Source organism: Sturnira hondurensis, unplaced genomic scaffold (assembly GCF_014824575.4).
Source record: "Sturnira hondurensis isolate 20B ecotype Veracruz unplaced genomic scaffold, ASM1482457v3 Scaffold0021143, whole genome shotgun sequence".
Lineage (NCBI taxonomy): Eukaryota > Metazoa > Chordata > Mammalia > Chiroptera > Phyllostomidae > Sturnira > Sturnira hondurensis.
The window spans coordinates 8,702,707-8,712,914 of NW_028093774.1; positions in this window are offsets into that span (position 1 = coordinate 8,702,707).

Sequence of the window (10,208 nt, forward strand, 5' to 3'; positions counted from 1 at the left end):
GTGCCGTTGCTGATGTGCCGATCGATTGTCCCTCAATAAAGCTGTCTGTTTGAAGGACGGGGACGAGGCCTCAGTCTCCCAGCTGTAATGTGGGGTGATCATGTGTCCCACACCCCCAGAAAGCCCAGGCCGAGGCTGAGGTGAGCCCGGCCCGAGCCCTGAGCCCCTGAGCCCAGGGCTGGCCAGCTGCAGGGCCCTGGTCACCGCCCCTGCAGTGAGGGGGGGACAATGGAGGGCCTTTCCCATGGTGGGGAATCCACTCCCTCCGTCTCTTTTTCTCTCCCTGAAGTAGAAGAAACGCATGATGCTGCATGTACTTTGGGGATTTTTCAACACAATTGTCTAAAAATAGCCTGGGCCACCACAGCCCGATTCCTTTTTAGGAAGGGTTTCGGCATCCCAGCCTGTCCTGGCAGCTGGCTCAGGAAGTGGCGGCTTGGCCAAGGGGAGCCTGGGGCAAGGGCCATGGACCAGGGCCACTGGGACCCTCCCCTTGCTCAGGCCAGGCCCACTCCCCGTCACCCACCTCCGGGGAGCCGGGCAGCTGGGAGCACAGCCGCATCCTCGCTTCTCCGTGGGTGTTGACACCCCCTGGGCTGGGCCCAGAGCCCAGTGCATTCCAGGGCCCTGCCACAGCGCCCTGCATGGCTTCTCAGTGCCTCAGTTTCCCCATCTGAGAAGTGAAGTGCTCTACTACCTTGCCCCGCCCCCCTCTTGAGCTGGGCTGTGCCTGCTGGTCTGAGGGTGTAGCGTGGCTTTGGAAACTACACGCCTGCCCTTCTCTGTGGCGGAGCGGACAGGTCAGGCATGGGAAGGCCACCTCCCAACCGAGGGCCCCCCTGAGCCAGGTACCAAGCCCCAGCACCCTTCCTCTTCTCGGGGTGCAGGTCTGAGCACACCCTGTGCTAGGAGGGCCATCAGAGTGATGTCACCCCAGGACAGGTGGCAGTACCCAGGCGTCCTAGCTACACTTCGTGAGTAACAGCTCTCACACCAACGTGAGGAAGCTGTGCTCACATTATGTCACACCCTGTACTGTAAGTCCCCAAATTCTTAGGTTGAAGTCCTAACCCTTGGTAAGCATCTCAGCACTCGACTGCATTTGGAGATGGGGCTTTAACGAGGTGATAGGTTTTATCAGGTCAGGTGGGTGGGCCCAGATCCAGTGTGACTGGTGGATTTGGGAAGCAGGAGAAGGAAGTGACAACACAGTCCCACGCAGAGGAAGACCACGAGAGGACCCAGGGAGAAGGTAGTGAGAAGGTAGCCGTCCACAAGGGACCTGCCAGCACCTGCAGCTCAGGCGCCCAGCCTCTGGACTTGGGAGGAGACAAGCGTCTGGCTTGAAGTCCGCCCGAGCAGACTAGTCTGTGCCGTTACAGAGGCGAAGGCCTGGGCGTTGGAGACGTTCAGAAGCTTGTTCAGGCTCGTGTGGCTGACTTGGAGCCAGGACTGTCTGTCCCCCAGGCCAGGGCCTCTGGAAAGAAGAGCATCACTGTCCCCAGGGGGGGGGGGGTGCTCAGACCTGTGGGGACTGTGAGGGCAGCTTGCCAAGCACTCTCTCACAGAGCCACTGGCTCCCCAGGGGTCAGGGCAGGAGGGGCCGTGAGATGGACGCAGCAGACGGACCCTCCACCTGCCCGATGGGTCTCAGCTGACCAAGGTGGGGTCAGAGCCCGTGCCCAGGGCCCTTCCCCCTGCCACATCCTGGGGCTCTCTGGTCCCGAGCTTTGCAGGGCACATGCTCTGTCTCTGCTGGGGGACCCCGTCTGGATACACCCCTCCGCTCAGCTGTCCCACCGCACCCCAGGAGGACAGACTATAGGTGAGCCAGGAGACCGGGGGACAGCAGCATCCCAGAGTCCATCAGGACCGAGAAGAATGTGTTGTGCAGGCCCTGCGCCCACAGGCAGAGGTGACGGGGGTGGGGGAGGGGAAGAGTCCAAGTGTGGAGCCGGCAGGTCTAGGGGGAGCTCCCCTTCACTGTTATGCTAAGGATGAAACACGTAAAGTGCCCCCATTTCCTCACCTATGAAACGGAGCCGGAGCCGGCGCTTCCTGACTCACAGCAGATTTAACCACGGCCTGCTTCTCCTTCCTCCCACCTCCTGCAGAGCTGAGGGCTGGATGTTCATAGGCCTCAGGTTCTCATGCACACACAGCAACACACGCCCCTGCTTGCACACCCAGGCATGTACCAGGCACACGTACTTCCCTGACAGCACAGAGAAATGAAGGGGGGCTGGGTTGTGACTCCCCAACACCCCAGCTACCAGTCTCCTCTCGGCTGGCTGCCAGGCTGCCTCCTTGTGGGCTGCTGTTGCCCTGGCAACCAACCAGGCTCAGGGTCTGGAGCCAAAGACCAGCTCCCCCTCACCCAGTGCAAGGAGGGGTCCCTGTGTGGGTGTGCTGAGCCTCAGCTTTTACAGAGAGGACAGGAGGGCAGTGGGGCACATGGAGCCCAACTGTGGCTGCCAGAAAGGACAGGACTGGGCTGGCACTCGAAGAGGTCTGTCCTGCCCTAACCCCACCCCCCAAAACCCCCCACAGCTTCCTCGTGGGACAGGTGAAGATGCAGGCTCTCAGAGCAGAAATTCCAGAAGCCTGTGGCTGTCCCAGAAAGAGCGGAAATCGTGGCAGGAGCTGGGGCCATGTCCTCGGTCACCATCACGCCCAGCAGGGGCCAGGCGCCTGGAGGAAGCAGCCCCTGCTCTTGCATCTGGTGGCTTCCCCTCCCACCACCCTGCCTGGTTTTCCTGGAGAGAGCCCACGCTATGCTCCCCTGGCCCTTTCCAAATGCCCTACCTGGCCTCTGCACCCTCACAGACACCCCACCTGACCTCGCACACAGCGGGGCTCCCACCTGGGAGTGCTGCTGTTTCTGAAACAACAGTGGTAGGTGTTCATCATCTGCCTTAAACTGCGCTTATCGGACTGGTGCACTGTCCTAAGTGTGCTGCGCACACTGCCCCAGCCCCTTCCGTTTCCTCTGTGGGCAGGCAGGGGCGGGTATCAGCCAGCCTGCATCTCGGTCCAGCTCCAGGTATGCTGCAGGAGAGCCCAGGCCCTGGGGGGTGGGCAGTGAGTTGGGGATTGTGTCCATTTCTCTCAGTCCTCATCAGAGGTCATGGCCAAAGGTGATAGAACCAGACAGCCTGGGTTTGAGTCCAGACTCCGCTGAGTGTCAGCTCTGTGCCTTGGGTCTGACCCTTGCCCTCCCAGCTTACTCCTGTATAAACAGCAGGGTCATAAAGGTACTGAATGTATCAGTTTGTTGTAACAAAACAAATAGGATCAGTATTGAAAGCTCAGAGTGCTAGGCCCCATGAGCAGCAGTCAGTTCAGCAGGGCACGATGCAGGGAGAAGCAGGGGATTTATACTCCAGCCACTGTCCCACCAGAGGGCCTGCTCTGGGCCTCAGTTTCCCCAACTGGAGGCTGAGAGGGTGAGGCTCTTGAAAGACACTGCACTTACGGCTGTGATTTCTCCTTAGGCCAGATGCAAGACAGGCATGGGGACCACAGGGAACACGGGAACAGCTCAAGGTAACCCACCTATTCTGTGTTGCTGGGCAGGTCTCCACCCTTCCCAGACCTCGGGCAGTCACCTGCCCTGTGGAATGCTCAGGATGGTACTGTCCTCAGCAGGCCCTTCGCACTGGGGCCAGCTCTGTGCCAGGCCCCCAAGGCCCCCGGACCTGCAGGGTGGCTATCCCCAGGAGGCTGGACGCTCATTCAAGGTCTCCACTGGAGTGCGCTGGGCTCTGCCGGACTGCCAGGCCTGAGGACAAACACTCCTCTTCTGCCTCCTTCCCTGGCTTCCCCCTGTCCCCCGACCCCCATCCCCAGATGTTCTCCGTAGTTCCTGGGAGAGGGCCAGTGGCCCTGGTGTGTGACAGTGTTTGGCTTTAGCCTGTCAGAAGAGCAATTTTTTCCTCTTCTTGTCTGTACTTTCTTTTAATGACTTTTTGGATCAGCGCCCAAGCAAGCTGGATCGAAGACTCCTGGGGGTTGCAGGACAGGACAGCGTGTTTGCTGTGAGAAGGTCGTGGGGGTGACACCTGCAGGCTAGTCTGACCCTCAGGGGCTGGAGGGGTGGGTAGACCCAGGGGGCGGACTGGCCTGAGCTCTAGGTTGGGGCAGAGGGCCAGAATGCCCTTCTGCCAAAGATGCAGCCAAGGTGAGGGCAGGAACAAGGTGCCCTTCAGCGGCAGGTGAGCACTGGCAGCTTTCCCTGCCTGCTTGCTGTGCCTGGGCAACCTCCACTGGAACTTGAGGTCCCCGTGGAGCCGCATCTTCAGAACAACCTGAAAATCTGCTCCGAAAGGGAAGCGGGGAGGAGCCCCACCCTGCCCCCTAGCCTGGCCCAGCTGGAGAAGCCTGGGAAATACCTCTTGTTTGGGGGTCTTGTTTTAGAGTCCTGGTATCCGAGGGAAGGAGTGCTGTCCTCAGAGCTCCCATTGCACCAAAGCTGGCCCCTGAAGATGCCAAGAGGGGGAAGGGGGAGCCTGGAAAATAAGACTGCTGGTGGTAGCCGGGGGGCAGCCCAGGGGTGAGGCCCAGGCCCGTGGTAAACAGCAGGGAGGTGGCTCACCCCTGGGAGCCGTTCTGGTGCTGCTGTTGATGTTTTGGAGAAAGGAGCAGGAGGCACCACTGCAGAGGCCCCAGGGCCCCGGAGAGCCGAGGGGAGCTGTGACACGGGGCCTCCCCACTGGAGCCCCAGAGTCTGGGAGAGCCCATGTGACTGGCCCTTGTGACTGTGCATGGACACACCCTCCAGCCACATTTGAACATGCCCTGCACACCCCCTACACACCCATGCACACACAGCCCTCCAACACCCAGACACAGTGTGAGGCCAGCACATGGTACAGCAGAAAATCTGATTCAAGTCCCATTCTCACCATGTCTTGGTTCAGGACTTTGGCATAGCCTGTAACCCCTCTGAGCCTCAGTGTCCCCATCTGCCAGGCAGGGCCGGCACCCTTACACTCCCTCTGAGTCATCTCGAGACTTGACATAGCATCAGTGTAGTTAACCATCGTATTCTCCCCTCTTGGCGAGGCCCAGGGCCTGTCCCACGGGTCTGAGCCAAGTCACGGGAGCCGGACTTGAACCCCATTCTGACCCCGAGTGTCACAGGCACACATACTTCGCAGATCCATCCACGCATGCCCATGGGTGTCGGTGACTGCCAGCACACACAGCACACGCACTCAAAGCTGTGACAATGGTCGCCATGCTCGATGCTCTACACGTGCTCACACCGAGCAAGTCACACCTCCCTGCCTCCCGGATGTGTTTGGTTACAAATATTCTAGTCCAGCTAAAAGCACAAGGACTGCGACTGCTTATGGAACAAGGACCCTGAGCGCAACAGGCTTCAGGGGGCCTGCGGGCTTGGTGAGGTCATCGAGTGCCCAGGTTCTTTTCCTCTGTCTGCCCTCCAGCCTCCGTGTTTAACCGGGTACCACATGATTACAGGATGGCTGCTGCAGCTCTGGACATCGTGTCTGCATTCCAGTGTGAAAGTAGGGGAACGGTGGCCTAAGAAAACTCTCCTTCCACACCTGTCTCTTTTACAAAGAAGCAAAAGCTCTCTCAGATGTCCTTCCTCTCCCTCCTTCCAGACTTTCCCCTCTATTTCATTGCTCGGAACTGGGTCAGGGGCTGCCTAGAGCTGCAAGGGAGGCTGGGAAGAAAGAACCTGACAAAGGGGCACGGGACCATTGATCAGTGAGGCAAGATTTATCCCTGGCCTGGCTCTCTGCTGTTTTTTGGACCAAACTGGGATTCTTGTGGCCAGGAAGACGGGTGGAAGGGCCATTTAAAATGTCTGGCACTTGTGCCATGTGGCCATGCGCTCCATTCTCCATCCATCCTCCAGGGGGCGATGTGAGGATGGAAGACACCCAAGGCACAGGGGTTTGAACTCCCTGGGGCAGGAGGAAAGGGGCCCCAAAAGTTAGTGCCTCTGTACCCATAAAGGCAGCAAGCCCAGCCAAGAAACAGGCCTGCCAAAGACAGCTTACTGGGAGCCAGAGGGGGCCACTTTCCTGACTGTTCCCACCCCATGCGCCAGACACATGGTCATAACGCCCTGTGTCCCCCAGACCCCGACATCAAATGCTGCGGTTCTCTGCCAGTTTCCTCCCACCACGACGCACCTGCTGGCTGCGCTCCCACAGGGTCCCAAACCTCACCAGCCCTCACCAAACATCGTCTGCCTGTGTGTGATGACGTCACGGGGCTCCCTGGGATCTCCTAACTTCGGAAACACGTGAAGATGCTGGGCCCCTCTGCATGGATCCCAGGACACCAGGGGCCACCTGGAGCCAAGAAGCCCTGAAGTGGTGGCACTTTATGAAGGCTCTTTGTCGAGGGGCCAGCAGGCCGCCAGGCACCATCCGGAATAAGAGGGAATCTGCTTCAGTGAACAGAGCCTGGGGGTGGAGCGCCATAGCTGAGCTCTGGGACTCAGGCGCTGGGTCTGCTCCTTCCTCTCCAGACACCTGTGGCGATTCTTGTCCGAGACGCAAGTCCCTTTCTGCTTTTGTCTGAATGCCTCCTCCTCGGGGTTCTGCTGATGCCCGGGACCCCCGTGAGCTCTGGTCCGGCCGTGGGCTCTGGGAAGGGGCCCTTCCTGAGGTGAAGCCCCTGTCAGTGTGTGTACAACGTATGGGACCACCGAACCTGAGAACACTCTGGCCAGGCCCAGGGGGCAGCTGTCATGAGGCTCCCTCCCAACTGGAACAGTTTCTCGCTTCACCTTCAGCCCCGTGGCTCCCTGTCCATTAGGGCTGTCTTCACCCCCAAGTGCTGGCGGAGGGAGGTGACAGAAACCCATCCCAGCCAGAGTCTGAGCTGTGCAAGCCCTGGCTCACAACTTGCAGCAGGACCCCCTCCACTGGCGGTCTCTTCCCTGCAGATCGAGAGGAACGCCACCCGCAGCACCCTTCCTGCTGCCGTTTGAGAATCCAACTCCCAGAAGAGCGTCCGGGTGTTAAGGGATGTGGAGCTACATCTGTCTGGGCGGCCCTTCCCTCCGGGCGAGCCAGTGCTGAGGAAGGCTGGGCGTGAAGGACGTGTGAGCAGCAACTGGAGGGGAGCGAGTCCCCACCAAGTGTGGGGCCAGTTGCACTGGCTCCCTGCGTGCATGGTGGGGTGCGGGCCGTGGTCTGAAAAGTTTACTAACGTTTGCTTCACTGGAAGGGTTTCGTTCTTTTCATCATGGCAACGTGGGGACCAGTGCCGGGGCAGGGGTGAAGACTTAATGGGGCTCTCGGCCCCCTGGGCAGGGACCAGGTGTGCTGCTCTCTGGGGGCTCCCCTTCTCCCCAGGAGGAGGGGCAGGGGCCGGGCCAGGCAGGCAGGTTCCCCATGTGGCTGCCACCAACTGCTGAAGCATTTTTGGGCGCCTCGCCCGAGCTGGAGCAGCGGACGCCCTGCCCCGGGGGCGAGTCTGACCGCCACGTAGGTCCCTGTGGCGCCCTGGTTCCCAAACACGGACACCACTTGGCGGTGTCAGTCTGGAGACATTTGGGGTTGTTATGACTGGCAGAGGGTATTGCTGGCTTCTGGTGGGTCATGGCCAAGAATGCTGCCAAAAATCCTGCCATGCACAGGACAGCCCTGCCACTTAGAATGATCCAGCCCCAAATGTCAGCGGTATGTCTCTGGACAAGCAGAGGAGTGGCCAGAGCGCAGAGTGGAGCATGGGACCGCCTAGAGTTGTATGACGGCACCTGGCAAAATCCCTGTGGTGCCCCATCGAGCTGCTGTGGACACCTCCAGAGAGGGGCACTGGTGGGGAGAGCCTGCTGACCACAGGAGGATGCCGTCCCCTCCTCAGGCTCCCCGAGTCCCAGCAGGCACAGGGGGACCAGCTCTCATGGCAGGTCATGGAGTGGCCTGGCCCCGAGGGACTGGAAGAGACGAGGCCACAGCTGCAGCCCTGGCAGGCAGGCCTCCAGCAGGAAGCACGTGCTCACGTGTGAGCGTCCGGCTGCCTCCTCGGGCCCGACCCTGCCTTTCCAAGTCTTTCCTGCTCGGCGTGACCAATGAAGAGAGGGCAGTGGTACCAGGTCAGGGCCCGAGCCTCCCCCAGCTCCCTGGCGCCTTCCAAATAGAATCACGCTCCGCATCCGGCCTTCTGGTCGTGATGACTCACTCTCCACCGGCTTTTCTAGCTGCCCTTCACCCTTGCCGCTCCGTCCCCTGGACTCTGGGGCCTGGCTGCACAGGGCGCCCTTCCATGCCCGCAGTTCCTGCCTCCCAGGAGGTTTCCTGACCCCACAGAGGATCCCCACTTTAAGTCGCTCTGTGCCCTGGTCCAGACACAGAAAGTGAGGTCTCCGTGTTTCCATTAAGCACATCCTGCCTTTGAACTTGAAACTAAAGAAAATAGTTTTGCCTCTGGTTGGTGTGGCTCAGTGGACTGAGTGCTGGCCTGGGAACCAAGGGGTCACCAGTTCAATTCCCAGTCAGGGCACATGCCTGGTTTGTGGGCTAAGTCCCCAGTAGGGGGCGCACGAGAGGCAACCACACATTGATGTTTCTCTCCCCCTTGTTCTCCCTCCCTTCCCCTCTGTCTAAAAGTAAGAAAACCTTAAAAAAAAGAAGAAGAAAAAAAAGATAGTTTTGGTAAGTTTTTTAAAAATAACTTTATACATGTTTGTTTGTATTTCAGTATAAATGATACCAAAAGAGTATAAAAGCTCCCTTAAAAGCAAACAGCTGCTGACGTTCTGGTGAGCATCCTTACATACACCTTTCGATGTGCGTTCACACCTACAAATCTGTGTTCGCAATTTCACATAAGTGGAATTTCTTTGTGTCAACTGGCACGTGACCTGCTCTTCCCTCCCTCAGCGAGACGAGTGGAACTTTCCATGAGCAGGAGGGCACCTCCGCCCTATCTAATCTAATCTAATTGCTAGGCGGTATTCCAGGAATAGGTGGGATACAGTCTAATCATTCTATACCCTGTTACGGGACATTTAGATTTATTTCCAGTCTTTTTGTTTTCACAAACAATTCTTTGATGAATCTCTTCCATCAGAGAAGTGTAGAGCTCTCTGCCTCCCTGCCTAATTATTTCTTTACCTCTGGAATTGGTGAGTACATTTAAAACTGGGGTGTCTCCCTACAAAGCAAAAGGTGAGGGAGATCACTGCCCATTTCCCCGATGAGGACAGTGGGGCCCGGGGACGTTTGCGTCAGCGGTCAAGGTCAGTGAGTGGCAGAGTGTCCGTTCCTGAAGGAGCCCACTTCCCCACACTCCTGCCAACACGGGGGGAGACCTGTCTAATCTTCTGAGAATCTGATGGCGGGGGAAAATCTCCTTGTTGTTTTTCTTTTTAGTTTTGGTACTCGTAAGGTCAATTTCAAGTGTCTATCGTGTCTATCGGTCACTTGTTTAGTGAATCCTGTCACGCATTATTTTTTCATGTCTTTTCCTCCTTTTCAGCCAGGCCTTTCACCTTTTCCTTGAGTTGTAGCGATGCTCTACATGCTACACAAATCAGCCCTCTGTCATTACCGGCCGTATCCTGCCATCCTTCACACTGTGCGGGCCTATAGGGAGAGGGCGCACCGAGCACTCCAACCCCACGCCCGCCCCCTGGCACAGGGGCCAGGGCCTGGCACAGAGGAGGCTTCCAGTGGTGGGGTGTCACATCACTCAGGGGCTCTGGGGGCCTGAGCACTGGATTGGGGTCCAACCCATTCACCACAGACTCCTGGTCTGCCCTTGGCCTGAAACAGCGATTCCCTCTGTCTGCGTAGGGGTATGGTTTATAGAATGGACCTTCATCTTGCTCGATATCCAGGAGGCTGGCCAGGTGAGGCAGTTGGGCTCTAGTAGCCCCCTGTGACAAATGAGAAATCAGAGGTTCAAAGCAGCCTGGTAAATTGCCTGAGGTTCCACAGCCAAGGCTGACATTGAACCCTAGGTCCAGAGGCTCACTGTGCTCCATCTCTGACCAACCAGCCTGAAGGGCAGCACCGGAGCCCCCCACACAACAGACCTTGTACCCACCCCAGTCACCTGCCAGGCCTGCCTCCCATGGCCTCCCAGCTGAGCTGCACTGGGAGGGGAGGGAGCCAAGGGAGGCCGGGCGGCACAAGGGCCCCTTTGTGCCCGTTGCTAGGGCCTGGCTGTATTTACTCAGCCGGGTAAACAGGAGGTGCCTAGAGGCCCGCGCTGTT